Source organism: Saccopteryx bilineata, chromosome 1 (genome assembly GCF_036850765.1).
Source record: "Saccopteryx bilineata isolate mSacBil1 chromosome 1, mSacBil1_pri_phased_curated, whole genome shotgun sequence".
Taxonomy (NCBI): domain Eukaryota; kingdom Metazoa; phylum Chordata; class Mammalia; order Chiroptera; family Emballonuridae; genus Saccopteryx; species Saccopteryx bilineata.
Genome location: NC_089490.1, coordinates 113993717 through 114009665, shown reverse-complemented (window position 1 = coordinate 114009665; position 15949 = coordinate 113993717).

Sequence of the window (15949 nt, the reverse complement as noted above, 5' to 3'; positions counted from 1 at the left end):
TTACTGTATTGGTTTATTGTTTCTAATAGTCTTTTTGTGAAGTCTTTGGGGTTTTCGGTGTACAGGATCATATCATCTGCAAAAAGTGAAACCTTTACTTCTTCTTTCCCAATCTGAATGCCTTTTATTATTTTCTCTTGTCTGATTGCTCTAGCTCAAACTTCCAACACTACATTGAATAAGAGTGGAGAGAGTGGACAACTTTGTCTTGTTCCTAATTTCAGAGAAACAGTTTTCAGTCTTTTGCCATTTAATATGATGTTAGCTGATGGTTTATCATAAGTAGCCTTTATTATGTTGAGATATTTTCCTTCTATACCCATTTTGTTGAGTGTTTTAAACATAAAATTGAGTTGTATTTTATCAAATGCCTTTTCTGCATCTATTGATAGAATCATATGGTTTCTGTTTTTTGTTTTATTAATATTGTATATTACATTAATTGCTTTACGTATGTTGAAACATTCTTGTAATTCAGGGATGAATCCCACTTGATCATGGTGAATTACTTTTTTAATGTGTTGTTGTATTTGATTTGCTAGTATTTTGTTTAGGATTTTAGCATCCAAATTCATTAGAAATATTGGTCTTTAGTTTTAGTTTTTTCTGTTGTCCTTGCCAGGTATTGGTATGAAGGTTATGTTGGCCTCATAAAATGTGTTTGGAAGTATTGCTTCTTCTTCAATTTTTTGTAAGACTGTGAGAAGAATAGGAACCAAATCTTTGAATGTTTGATACAATTCACTAGTATAGCTGTCTGGCCCTGGACTTTTACTTTTTGGGAGGTTTTTGATAGTTGTTTCTATTTCCTCCCTGCATTCTGGACAAGGTTAGGTCATAGGTGGCTGGAGCAGGGCTGGAAGAGACTGAACCCTCCCTTAGAGGAGCGAGGGTGAAGCCTACCTTCCAGTGTCCCTCTTTCCTCACAGCAAAGGCATGTAAGCCTAGCAGGCTTTAGCTCAATGACCTTCCTTTTCACTATTGAAGCAGGACCCAGATGGATTCCTATGAGACTTCTTTGGGGCGTTGGAGCCTTTAAGGGCATATCCTAAAAGCTGGTAATTCACCTGATCTCTATTGGGCTTTTTCTGCCTCTTGGTACCTTAAAGGCCATGCTCAGAAGATCTCGCTGAGGGGTTTGAGGATCCCCATTCACCTATATAAACCTTTTCCATATATCTGGAGCTATTTGGAAAAAGACAAAACAGTGTTATTAGCTGGATCAAATAAAAGAAGCTAGAAGTTTGCAGGAGAAGATTTGGTGTCTCCTGTCCATCAGCATTCAAAAGAAATTTAAAATTTTTTAAGTAAAAAGCATAATATGGTAGACCCGTTAGGAGTTCCAGGATATAACTCCTCCCTTTAAAATTTTTTTAAATTGACCTTAAAATATTTGCTGGGTACACTTTAATAATACCTTGACTTTAATGATTGTAAGAGATACCCATAATTCGCAAGGTATGACAAAATACAGTAAATGCTTTTGCTACATATGCAGGAGCATTGTCAGTTTAACCAGTTTAGGAAATCCAATAACAGAAAAATGCATACAGACAATGAGCTATAACATGCTTAGCAGCCTCTCCTGTTCTGACAGAGGTTACTATAAATCCAGAATAGGTATCCACTGTAATGTGGACATAGGACTGTTTGCCAAATGAAGGTATATGAGTAACATCCATTTTCCAAAGTTGTCTTGGCAGGAGTCCTTGAGGGTTAACTCCAAATGAAGGGACAGATTGTAGTATAGGACCCCTTGGACAGGATTTACCAATCTGCCGTGCTGCTTCCCAAGAAAGTTGAAACTGTTTACACAGGGCTGCAGCATTCTGGTGATGAATAGTATGAAATTGAATTGCTCGATCTGTCATGGTTGCTCCGAATAATTTTCTTTTGGGTAGCTTGATCAACAAGGGCATTCCCTTGTGCTAAAGCTCTAGGGAGCATGGAATGAGCTCAAGTATGTCCTATAAAACATGGAGCTCTATGTTGACATACAAGTCTTCGAAGAAGGAGGAACTGCTAAAATAGTTCATCAGCATTTGTCCCTGAGACAGCAGTCTTTATAGTGGAAACACCATAAGTAAATATTTGCTGTCTGTATATAGATTAAAGGAGAAATATGGCGCATGCTGAAAAGCCATGATAATGGCATATATTTCTAGTCTCTGAGCTGATTTTAAGTTGACTATTTCAGTATAAAGTTGTCCATTGATTTGCAAAAGTGATTTGCCATTTAGTGGAAGTTTCCCAGAGCCATTGTTGTCAATCCTTTGAAAAAAGGAACAACAATAATTTTGAGGCTCAAAACCTATAAGCTGTAAGGGTCGCCTATGCCCCTTGATAATCCAGGAGGCAACAAGATCAAAATATGGAAGTGTATTAGATGGTTTAATGTGCCCAAGCTGTAGCTGCTCTTGTACCAATTGAGCAGCTGCCCTAAGTTTCTCCTGAGAAAGGGGCCATTGGTCTACCCATACAGGATTATCTGATTTCCAAGTAATTGGGTCTGCACAATGCATTATTGGGGTAGCAGGAGCTACCAAGGCCCCTATGCTAAATTTTGATACCCTAATCCACACCTTCTGGTATTGGGTGCCATTTCTATGGGGGTGAGAATTCCTCACTGTTCTTTCCCTAGTCCCTTAGTGGGCAAAAATCCCTGATCAAGCATCAGAGTACTGACTAAACCATTAGGACTGACAAGCAATGCTTTGTGTTTTTCAAAACATCTCTACCCCCCAAATTAACTAACCATCCAGGGAGCACATAAGGCTTAAAAAATCCAGAATGACCTTCTTAATCTTCCCAATGTAAAAAACTAGAACTTTGTTGAGTGGATTTACTCTGCCCTATACCTTGTAATTCTGTGGCTGCTGCATGAGTGGGCCAGGAAGGAGGCCAGTGTAGCTTAGCAATAACAGATACATCAGCTCCAGTATCTAAAAGTCCTTTAAATTTATGCCCTTGTATTGTTAGTTCCATTTCAGGGCGTTTCTGACCTATTTTTTAAAAAAATCCAATTGGCAAAGTCATAAGAGCCAAATCGCCAATTTTCTTGGGGCCCCTTTTGCAGGATGTGGCCTGAGAAGCAGAATTAGCTTCCTTATACTATTCTTCTAACTGCCTGAATTAGCCCTGAGACAAATTCTTTTTTTTTTTATTAATTTTAATGGGGTGACATTGATAAATCAGGGTATATATGTTCAGAGAAAACAGCTCTAGGTTATTTTGCCATTTGCTTATGCTTCATTCCGATCACCCAAAGTCCAATTGTCTTTCGTCACCTTCTAATTGGTTTTCTTTATGCCCCTCCCCTCCCCCAATCCCCTCCCTCTCCTCCCCCCAACTCTGTAACCCCCACACTCTTGTCCATATCTCTGAATCTCATTTTTATGTCCCACCTATGTATGGTATCATATAGTTCTTAGTTTTTTCTGATTTACTTCTTTCGCTCACTATAATGTTATCAAGATTCATCCATGTTGATTTAAATGATCCGATGTCATCATTTCTTATGGCTGAGTAGTATTCCATAGTATATATGTACCAAAGCTTTTTAATCCACTCGTCCTCTGACAGACACTTGGGCTGTTTCCAGATCTTCGCTATTGTGAACGATGCTGCCATAAACATGGGGGTGCATTTCTTCTTTTCATACAGTGCTATGGTGTTCTTGGGGTATATTCCTAACAGTGGGATAGCTGGGTCAAAAGGCAGTTCAATTTTTAATTTCTTGAGGAATCTCCATACTGTTTTCCACAGTGGTTGCACCAGTCTGCACTTCCACCAGCAGTGCAGGAGGGTTCCCTTTTCTCCACATCCTCGCCAGCACTTATTCTGTGTTGTTTTGTTGATGAGCGCCATTCTGACTGGTGTGAGGTGATATCTCATTGTGGTTTTAATTTGCATTTCTCTAATGATTAATGATGTTGAGCATTATTTCATATGCCTATTGGCCATCTGTATGTCCTCTTTGGAGACGTGTCTATTCATTTCTTTTGCCCATTTTTGGATTAGATTTTTTTGTCTTCCTGGTATTAAGTTTTACAAGTTCTTTATAAATTTTGGTTATTAACCCCTTATCAGACGCATTTTCAAATATATTCTCCCATTGTGTAGTTTGTCTTTTTATTCTGTTCTTATTGTCTTTAGCTGTGCAGAATCTTCTTAGTTTGATATAGTCCCATTTGTTTATCCTGTCTTTTATTTCACTTGCCTGTGGAGACAAATTGGCAAATATATTGCTGTGAGAAATGTCAGAGAGCTTACTGCCTATGTTTTCTTCTAAGATGCTTATGGTTTCACAGCTTACATTTAAGTCTTTTATCCATTTTGAGTTTATTTTTGTGAATGGTGTAAGTTGGTGGTCTAGTTTCATTTTTTTGCAAGTAGCTGTCCAATTTTCCCAATACCATTTGTTGAAGAGGCTGTCTTTACTCCAATGTATGCTCTTACCTCCTTTGTCAAATATCAGTTGTCCATAAAGGTGTGGGTTTATAATGGTTATATCTTCCTGTTGGATTGCTTTCTTTATCATAAATTTTGAGTTGATGTATGCTCATTATCGTTCATTTCTAGGAATTTTTAAATTTCTTCTTTGATCTCATTGTTTACTCATTTGTTATTTAATAACATGCTATTTAGTTTCCAAGTGTTTGAGTATTTTTCAGTTTTTCTGTTGTAGTTGATTTCTAGTTTTATGCCATTGTGATCAGAGAAAGTGCTCGATATGATTTCAATCTTCTTAAATTTGTTGAGACCGCTTTTGTGCCCTAACACGTGGTCTATTCTAGAGAATGTACCATGAGCACTTGAAAAGAATGTATATTCTGCTGCTTTAGGGTAAAAGGTTCTGAAGATATCTATTAAATCGAGTTGATCTAGTATGTCCTTTAAGTCTGCTGTTTCTTTGTTAATTTTCTTTCTTGAGGATCTATCTAGTGATGTTAGTGGGGTATTGAAATCCCCTACTATTATAGTATTGCTGTTGATCTCGCCCTTTAAATCCATCAGAGTCTGCTTTATATATTTAGGTGCTCCTATATTAGGTGCATAGATATTTATAATGGTTATATCTTCCTGCTGGATTGCTCCCTTTATCATTATGTAGTGACCTTCTTTATTTCTAACTATGGTCTTTGTTTTAAAGTCCATTTTGTCTGATATAAGTATTGCTACCCCAGCTTTTTTTTCATTTCCATTTGCGTGAAATATTTTTTCCATCCATTTATCTTCAGTCTATGTGCATCTTTTTTTTTAAAGTGTGTCTCTTGTAGACAGCATATATATGGGTCCTGTTTTCTTATCCACGCAACTACCGTATGTCTTTTGATTGGATCATTTAATCCATTTACATTTAAGGTTATTATTATTATTATTATTATTATTTTTGTATTTTTCTGAAGCTGGAAATGGGGAGAGACAGTCAGACAGACTCCTGCATGTGCCCGACTGGGATCCACCTGGCACACCCATCAGGGGCACCGCTCTGCCCACCAGGGGGCGATGCTCTGCCCATCCTGGGCGTTGCTATGCTGTGACCAGAGCCACTCTAGCGCCTGAGGCAGAGGCCACAGAGCCATCCCCAGTGCCCGGGCCATCTTTGCTCCAATGGAGCCTTGGCTGCGGTAGGGGAAGAGAGAGACAGAGAGGAAGGAGAGGGGGAGGGGTGGAGAAGCAGATGGGCGCTTCTCCTGTGTGCCCTGGCCGGGAATCGAACCTGGGACTCCTGCATGCCAGGCCAACGCTCTACCACTGAGCCAATCGGCCAGGGCAAGTTTATTATTGATATGTAATTGTTTATTGTCATTTTATTCTTTAAAATTGTATTACTCTTTTGCTATATTCTTTTTCTCCTTTGATCTGTTTACAACAGGCCCCTTAGCATTTCTTGCAGCCTTCGTTTGGTTGTAGTGAATTCCTTGAGGTTTTTTTGTTTTTTTTTTGTCTGTAAAGCTTTTTATTTCTCCTTCAATTTTAAATGATAGCCTTGCTGGATAAAGTAGTCTTGGTTGTAGGCTCTTGTTCTGTATCACTTTGAATATTTTTTGCCATTCCCTTCTGGTCTCAAGTGTTTCTGTTGAGAAGTCAGAAGTCATCTTTATGGGGTCTCCTTTGTAGGTGATAGTCTTTTTTTCTCTAGCAGCTTTTAATATTTTCTCTTTATCACTTAGCTTTGGTATTTTAATTATAATGTGTCTTGGTGTTGATTTCTTTGTGTTTCTCTTTAATGGAGTTCTATGTGCTTCTTGAACATGTGAGTTGTTTCCCTCCCTTAATTGAGAGAAGTTTTCAGCTATGATATGCTTGAACAAGTCTCTATCCCTTGTTCTTTCTCTTCTTCTTCAGGAACCCCTATGATGCGGATGTTATTTCTCTTTATGTTGTCACAGAGCTCTCTTAGAGTTTCCTCAGACTTTTTGAGTCTCTTTTCTTTTCTCTGTTCTGCTTCTGTGCCTTTATTTATCATATTCCCTAACTCACTGATTCGATTCTCAGCTTCATCCATCCTGCTTTTAATTCCTTCCATTGTATTCTTCATTTCTGATATTGTATTTGTCATTTCTGACTGATTGCTTTTTATTATTTCAATGTCCTTTTTATATCTGCTATCTCTTTATTTAGTTGTTCATAATGACTATCTATTGTTGTTCTAATGTCTTTGAGCATCCTAATAATTGTTATTTTAAACTCTGCATCTGGTAATTTGGTTATATCTGTTTCATTCGGGTCCTTTTCTGGGGATTTCTCTTGACTCATTTGTGTTGCATTTCTCTTCCTTCTCATCTTCACTGTGTAAAAGAAGGTCTTGGCCACTGGAGTCCACTGGGTGTGGCCTCTGTTCCCTAGGTATGGTCTGTCTGCAGGCCCGCCACCCCCTCTGCTGTTGCTGCGTAGGGCGTTTGGGTATGGGTGTTGCCGTTGCCTGCCCACTGGGGCTGTTGCTGTGGTTTCCGCCTTTCCTTCACAGGGTGGCTGTGATCACATGCTCGGGTGTACAAGCCTTGGTGGCCTTGGCCTTCACCTCGCCCCTGTGGGTGGCATTATGCTTGGCCGTGAGGTCAGTGGCAGCACCTTTGCTCAGTTGCTGGTCTCCGCCTGTTCTGGGCTTTTGGCTCCACCCCCGTGGGAGTAGCCGGCTCCCAAGTTAGGCCACAAGCCTTGGTTCTGCAGGCAGGGCAAGGCTGTGTCCTGCGCCCTTGCACAAGGGCAGGTCTCCACCCCTTCTGGGGTTTCCGCCCTTCTCCCGCAGGCTGGATTACAGGCAACCCGCAGCTGGGCTTGACCACTTTTGTACGTCCCCTCCTCCCCAGCAAGTAAGACTGAGCTCACACCTGGTCTCAGTGGTGGCCACCCAGCTTCCGCCCTTGCCGACAGAACCGCACTTCCGTGTCCCACCACCACCACCCTCTGGCTAACCCTCAGCCGAGTGGGTGCGGGTGCTGCAGCTCAGACCTAAGACTCACTTCTGTAGCCCCAAAAGCTCCCTCCTTCTAAGCAACTCTGCTCTGAGTGCTGCAGGAGAGCTTGTTTGGCTGCTGTCCTGCTTCTCTTTGCTGGTATTGCTGTTTCCAGGGGAAATATTCACTTCAGATTTGGGGAGTGACTCGTCCCAGGGGTTAAGGTGGCTGTCTCCCAAAATGTTTCTCCCTGTGCCTCCTAGATTATACTCTCTTTCTGATGCTCCAGTCCTCTCCTTTCTCTCCATTCCCCAGAGCCCTGGGTGAGTGGTTTTGAGAGAGGTTTTCTGCGTGGTCCCTTTAAGAAGAATCCTGGGTCTGAGAAATCAGTCTCTTTCTCACAAACAGTATTCTGACTTGTTTCCAGGTAAATACTGTACATACGCCTCTTCTGGGCTCTGGGGCTGCAAGCTGGGGCTTTATTCCTGGGACTCAGGACCCTCCCCTCTCTGCTAAACTCACTTCCCACCACGTGTATCTCTCCCAGCTGCTGTTTGCTTGGGGGAGCTGGGAGAAGCCCTCTCTGTGATTCCGCTTTTCCTACCAGTCTCAGTGTGGCTTTTTCAGTGTTCCTTGGTTGAAGAGACCTCTTAGTTTAGTCCAAAGTTGGTTTTTCCAGGTGATAGTTCTTAAAATTAGTTTGTAATCCACTTTGGTTCTGGGAGGTGGGAGTTGGTACATCCGCCTACTCCGTTGCCATCTTGTCTTCTGTGGAGATGTTTTTTCTAAATCTATATACTCTAGTTGATCAATGTCACCCTGTTAAAATTAATTGTCTAAATAAAATTATAAAATTAAAAAAAAAGAGATTGTAACTCTGTGGCCCTGGGTACATGTGATCAGGCTGAGCCAGATTCTTTTATACATGGCTTTTATTTGTTATGGTCGATTGGCGGTAACCGAGAGACTCTTCTAATTCTCCCTCCCAGTGAGTTCAAGATGAGACCAAGAAATGAACATTTCTATCTGAGTGGGCTCTGTGCATGGAGAAGATGTGAAGAGCTGTAAGGTGTCATGGAGGGGGCTGGGAGAGGCAGACAGGGATGGGGTGGGGAGAGAAGGAAAGAGCGGGAAGATGGAGAGAGAAAGAGAGACTGAAGAAAGGTGCGAGTGTTCAGTGCAGCTTATGCCAGTTCCTCAACAGACCTGGTTTGTTGCTGTGACTGGCATTTTGCTGCACTCACACTGCATATGTGAAGATAGAGAGGGTCCTCGAAGAGAAAGGTTGTGGTTAGTACATCCTTGCTGAATTCCTCCTCTTTTTTTTTTTTTTTAGATCTTGGAATAATAAACCGACACTTGACAGTTTCCACCTTAGAAAAAACATATCCTGAATAGGATATGTCTGTACCCCAAGTGTTGATTTAGTTAACCCTCAACATCCTGACCTCCTTGATCTGGAAAGCATGCAATCTGCATATAGGATCTTCTCAGGTTTATCCCCACACCTGCCAGGAAAATTAATATTTCCTGACAGTGCGGCAGGCTGTCCAGCTCCTGTCCTTCAATTCTCGATAGACCAAGACTACAGTGATTTGAATTAGTTTTGTTCTTCAGTTGACCCTGTGTCAGTGCTAGAGCCACTAGAAGCTCGGGATGGCTCAGAACAACATGCTGCCCAAAGGCCACTTTAGTATCTGTGCCCTGTGTCTTCTGGACCAGGATACCAGTCCTCAAGAGTGCAGGTTCTCCGTCTACGTGCTGACTGTCTGCTCTAACTCAGTGCTGTTGCCCTTTGCCCCGCAATGCTGTCTGCCTGCTACCCAGGGTCCATCTTCAGCACGTCCTCTGCTACTGCACACACAGCCTTTGCCTGGCATTCCACCTCCGTCCTGCCCTTCTCTCCTTCTGTCCTTCCCTCCCTTTTCTTCCATACATAGTGAGCAGGCAGAGTTGTCTATGCACAATTTGCCTCAAAGTTTCTGTCACTGGCACCCCCCATTCCAGTGCAGAAACTTTAAGAAAGGGGGAGTAAAAATTGTCCTGCTCAGTGACATCTCAAGGATGGGACAGAAGGAACTGGGCGTGTGGCCAGGAGCACCCTACCCCTCAGCCATGGGCTGTGTAAGGTAGGGATGAACACTGAGGCAGGACAATACGGGGCAATAGTGTAGAAGCTAGGATCCTGGTCTTTCAGTGGTGCTGGGGCTGGGCTGGGCGTTGTTGGAATACTTACAGGGAATTAAAAAAACTAGGAATATGGATGTAATTTTTTAATACCAGAGAAGAAATATTGTAAAAATTATGCTAATTTTCATAATTAATAAGAATGATTTACCCTTTATAACTGATTACTAAATGTACCATAGCTATTATGCACATCACTAATAGGTGTCAGATTAATTTTATTGTAAGTTTTATTTGGTCACAATGTAAAAACTCTCTTTCATGCATGCTCAGTCTTCTCGTCTGACAGTGGCTTCTGCTTACAACTTTCAATAATGAGGAGAAGCATAGTTGAAGACTGAATTAGGACAGGAAACTCAATCTGTTCTGAACAAGACATTTGAATATGGTAACCATTATATGTTTATTGAACATTTTTATATTTAAAAATGCTGCGAATGCTACTGTATGTTCCTGAATTTCATTGAAAAGATCACTCTTGACCTCTGTTTTCTTCCTCTAGAGCTGCTCTGTCCACTAGCTCCTTGTGGCTATTTAAATGAAATTAACTACATTAATCCTTCAGGTACACTGCTCACATTTCAAGGGGTCAGTAGCCACATGAAGATAGTGGCTACGTACTGAATAGTGCACATTTGGAACATGTCCCTCACTGCAGAAAGTTCTGTTGGGCAGTGTTGCTGGAATCTTTGTGGTAGTAAGAGTTGGATTGATCTATCATGGAATGAATGGCCAGGTTAGCTGGCTCTGAATTTTCTGCCTTGAGGTGGGGACCAGGGAACGTCGGGGCCCCAGCTTTGAGGGAGATGACAGTGACTGAAAAGAGTAGACTTACCACAAGAAAGCTGCAAACAGCAGTGAGGAAGCTCAGGCAGGACATTAGGAGAAGCCTTCCCAGGCGATGTGCATCCTGTAACTGCTCTGAGAGCAAACCTGCTCTGCTACTGTTGCCTTGTTCAGTGGGATGCAGATAGGTAACATCCAAATCAAGTCAATTTATTAGTCTTCCAGTGTATCAAGTATCACTTAATAAAAATTTACAGGGTGAATAAATGATGTAACAGACAGCTGATTTTTATAATGTCAACAACGTTCACAGAGCATTACAGTTTATATACATCTTGAACGCATTCTTTCATTTTATCCTTGTAACCATGTAAAGTGAGTAAGAAACCTGCTATCCTTCCCTTGCTGGTTGGGAAGTCAGTGGTTTTCTCAAGGTCACCCAGCTAGTAAGTAAGAGTTGTGACTCTCATTCAGGGTTTAGGACTTGAATGACATGTTCTAAGGTAACACATAGCTCTTCTTTAAAAATTATTTTTAAAATTATTAATCTAGTTTTTTTTTGTGCCCTTCCCTCTCCCTTTTCTCCTTCCTTCCCCTCCCCCTGTAACCACCACACTCTTGTCCATGTCCCTGAGTCTCATTTTTATGTCCCATCTATGTATGGAATCATGTAGTTCTTAGTTTTTTCTGATTTACTTATTTCACTCAGTATAATGTTATCAAGGTCCATCCATGTTGTTGTAAATGATCCGATGTCATCATTTCTTATGGCTGAGTAGTATTCCATAGTGTATATGTACCACATCTTCTTTATCCAGTCATCTATTGAAGGGCTTTTTGGTAGTTTCCATGTCTTGGCCACTGTGAACAATGCTGCAATGAACATGGGCTGCATGTGTCTTTACATACCAATGTTTTTGAGTTTGGGAGGTATATACCCAGTAGAGGGATTGCTGGCCCATATGATAGTTCTATTTTTAATTTTTTGAGGAACCACCATACTTTCTTCCATAATGGTTGTACTACTTTATATTCCCACCAACAGTGGATGAGGGTTCCTTTTTCTCCACAGCGTCTCCAACATTTGTTATTACCTGTCTTCTTGATAATAGCTAATCTGACAGGTGTGAGGTGGTATCTCATTGTAGTTCTGATTTGCATTTCTCTAATAGCTATTGAAGATAAACATCTTTTCATATATCTATTGGCCACCGGTATTTCTTCCTGAGAGAAGTGTCTGTTTATGTCCTCTATGCATTTTTTTATTGGATTGTTTGTTTGTTTGTAGTTGAGTTTTATGAGTTCTTTGTATATTTTGGATATTAGGCCCTTATCTGAGCTGTTGTTTGAAAATATCATCTCCCATTTAGTTGGCTGTCTGTTTGTTTTGTTGTCCATTTCTCTTGCTGTGCCAAAGCTTCTTAGTCTGATGTGGTCCTATTCATTTATCTTTGCCTTCATGTCCCTTGACTTTGGAGTCAAATTCATAAAGTGCTCTTTGTAACCAAAGTCTATGAGTTTAGTACCTATGTTTTCTTCTATGTAATTTATTGTTTCAGGTCTTATATTTAGGTCTTCATTTCATTTTGAATTAATTTTAGTGCAAGAGGACAAATTGTAGTTGAGTTTCATTCTTTTGCATGTGGCTTTCCAGTTTTCCCAGCACCATTTGTTGAAGAGGCTTTCTTTTCTCCATTGTGTGTTGTTGGCCCCTTCATTGAAAATTATTTGACCATTTATATGCGGTTTTATTTCTGGCTTTCTATTCTGTTCCGTTAGTCTGAGTGTCTATTTTTCTGCCAATACCATGGCTCTATGATATAATTTGAATTCAGGTATTGTAATGCCCCTAGTTCTGTTTTTTTTTCTTCTTAGGATTGCTTTGGCTATTCAGGGTTTTTTATAGTTCCATATAAACCTGATAATTTTCTGTTCAATTTCTTTTAAAAATGACATTGGAATTTTGATGGGAATTGCATTAAATTTGTATATCACTTTGGGTAAAATAGTCATTTTGACTATATTTATTCTTTCTATCTAGGAACAAGGAATATTTTTCCATTTCATTGTATCTTTTTCGATTTCCCTTAACAATGCTTTTTAGTTTTCATTATATATGTCCTTTACATACTTTGTTATGTTTATTCCTAGGTATTTTTGTTGTTGTTGTTGCAACCATGAAGGGGATTATTTTTTTGAGTTTGTTTTCTGATGTTTCATTGTTGGGATATAGGGAGGCAATAGACTTTTTGTATATTAATTTTGTATCCTGCAACCTTACTGTATTGGTTTATTGTTTCTAGTAGTCTTTTTGTGGAGACTTTGGGGTTTTTGATGGATAGGACCATATCATCTGCAAAAAGGGAAATCTTTACTTCTTCTTTTCCGATATGAAGCCTTGTATTTCTTTTTCTTGTCTGATTGCTCTGGCTAGAACTTCCAGCACTACATTAAATAAGAGTGGAGAGAGTGGACAACTTTGTCTTGTTTCTGATTTTAGGGGAAAAGTCTTCAGTTTTATGCCATTTAATATGATGTTAGCTGATGTTTTATCATAAATGGCCTTTATTATGTTGAGATATTTTCCTTCTATACCCATTTTGTTGAGTGTTTTAAAAGTAAAATTGAGTTGTATTTTATCAAATGCCTTTTCTGCATCGATTGATAGAATCATATGGTTTTTGTTCTTTGTTTTGTTGAAATGGTGTATTATGTTAACCGTTTTATGTATGCTGAACCATCCTTGTGATTCTGTGATGAATCCCACTTGATCATGATGAATTTTTAAATATGTTGTTGTATTCAATTTGCTAGTATTTTGTTTAGTATGATATTTTAGTATCTGTATTCATTAGAGATATTGGTCTGTGGGTTTGTGTGTGTGTGTGTGTGTGTGTGTATGTGTGTGTGTGTTGTCCTTGCCAGGTTTTGGTATGAGGGTTATGTTGGCCTCATAAAATGTGTTTGGAAGTATTGCTTTTTCTTTAATTTTTTTGGAAGACTGAGTAGAATAGGAACCAAGTCTTCTTTGAATGTTTGATAGAATTCACTAGTATAGCTGTCTGGCCCTGGACTTATATTTTTTGGGAGGTTTTTGATAGTTGTTTCTATTTCCTCCCTGCTTATCGGTCTGTTTAGGCTTTTTGCTTCATCACAATTTAGTCTAGGAAGATCGTATTGCTCTAGAAATTTATCTATTTCTTCTAGATTGTTAAATTTGGTGGCATATAGATTTTCATAGTATTCTACAATAATTCTTTGTATATCTATAATATCTGTGGTGATTTTTCCTCTTTTATTTTGTATTTTGTTTTTATAAGTCTTTTGTCTTTTTTTCTTAGTGAGTCTTTCCAAGGGTTTGTCAATTTTGTTGATCTTTTCAATGAACCAGCTCTTTGTTTTATTAATTTTTTTCTATAGTTTTTCTGTTCTCTATTTCATTTATTTCTGCTCTGATTTTTATTATCTCCTTTCTTCGGCTGGTTTTGGGTTGTCTTTGTTCTTCTTTTTCTAGTTCCTTAAGGTGTGAAGTTAAATGGTTCACTTGGGCTCTCTCTTGTTTGTTCATATATGCCTGAAGTGATATGAACTTCCCTCTTATCACTGCTTTTGCTGCATCCCATAGATTCTGATATGTCGTATTGTCATTTTCATTAGTCTGTATATATCTTTTGATCTCTGCACTTATTTCTTCTTTGACCCATTCATTTTTTAAAAGTATGTTGTTTAGTTTCCACATTTTTGTGGGATTTTTTCCCTCTTTTTTGCAGTTGAATTCTAGTTTCAAGACTTTATGATCAGAAAATATGCTTGGTACAACTTCGATTTTTCTGAATTTGCTGATGTTGTTTTTGTGGCCCAACATATGGTCAACTCTTGAGAATGATCCATGTACACTGGAGAAAAATGTATACTCAGTCACTTTGGGATGAAATGTCCTGTAGATGTCTATCATATCCAGGTGCTCTAGTGTTTTGTTTAAGGCCACTATGTCTTTGTTGATTCTCTGTTTGGATGACCGATCTAGAGCCATCAGCGGTGTATTGAGGTCTCCAAGTATGATTGTATTTTTGTCAGTTTTTGTTTTAAGGTCAATAAGTAGCTGTCTTATATATTTTGGTGCTCCTTGGTTTGGTGCATATATATTAAGAATTGTTATGTCTTCTTGATTCAGTGTCCCCTTAGCCATTATGAAATGGCCATTTTTGTCTCTGAGTACTTTTCCGGTCTTGTAGTCAGCATTATCAGATATGAGTATTGCTACACCTGCTTTTTTTTTGGATGTTATTTGCTTAGAGTATTGTTTTCCAGCCTTTCACTTTGAATTTATTTTTATTCTTGTTGCTTAGATGTGTTTCTTGTAGGCAGCATACAGTTGGAATTTCTTTTTTAATCCATTCTGCTACTCTGTGCCTTTTTATTGGTGAGTTTAATTTATTTACATTTAGTGTAATTATTGACACTTGTGAGTTCCCTATTGCCATTTTATATCTTGCTTTCTGTTAGTTTTGTGTCTTGTTTGATCCTTCTCTTTCATCTTTCTATCTTTTGTTTTTATTTGGTTGTATTCCATACATCTTTTCTTTGTTGCTATCTTTTTTAATCATGTGCTTCTGTGGTGGTGTTTTCAATGGTGGTTACCTTTAAGTAATGAAAAGGGTTCCTACCCTGTTCATTGTAGCGAACTATTTTGTGAGTACTTTTGCACTCCATCGTCCTTTGCTACTGTTAATCTCCATCTTCTCCCCCCCCTTTCTTTTTGTTGTTGTCACAGTTTAAATTTGGTTTTATTGTGTTCTTCTTGGAGCTTTTATTTGTGGCTCTGTTTTTTTTTGTTCTTTGTATCTGATTGGAGAACCCCCTTTAGTAATTCCTGGAGTGGGGGTTTTCTGATGATAAATTCCCTCATCTTTTCTGTATCTGTGAATGTTTTTATTTCTCCTTCATATTTGAAGGATAGCTTTGATGGGTATAGTATTCGTGGCTGAAAGTTCCTCTCTTTCAGGACTTTAAATATTGGAGTCCACTCTCTTCTAGCTTGTAGAGTTTCTGCTGAGAAATCAGATGATAATCTAATGGGCCTTCTTTTATATGTTGTATTCTTATTTTCCCTGGCTGCCTTGAGAATTTTTTCTTTGCTGTTGGTTTGTGCCAATTTTATTATGATATGCCTTGGAGTAGGTTTGTTGGGGTTAAGAAAACTTGGAGTTCTGTTTGCTTCTTGAACTTGAGGCTTTAGTTCTTTCCACAGGCTTGAGAAGTTCTCATCTATTATTTGTTTGAGTATGTTCTCCATTCCATTTTCTCTCTCTTCTCCCTCTGATATACCTATTATTCTTATGTTATTCTTTTTGATGGAGTCAGATAATTCTTGTAGGGCTATCTCATTTTTTTAAAATTTTTGAGTCTCTTTCTTCTTCTCTCTGTTGCGCCTCAAGTTGCTTGTCTTCTATTTTACTAATCCTCTCTTCTATCTGACCTGTCCTATTAGCTAAGCTTGTTACTTCGTTTTTCAGCTTGTGAATTGAGTTTTTCATCTCTGTTTGATTTGTTTTTATAGTTTCAATTTCCCT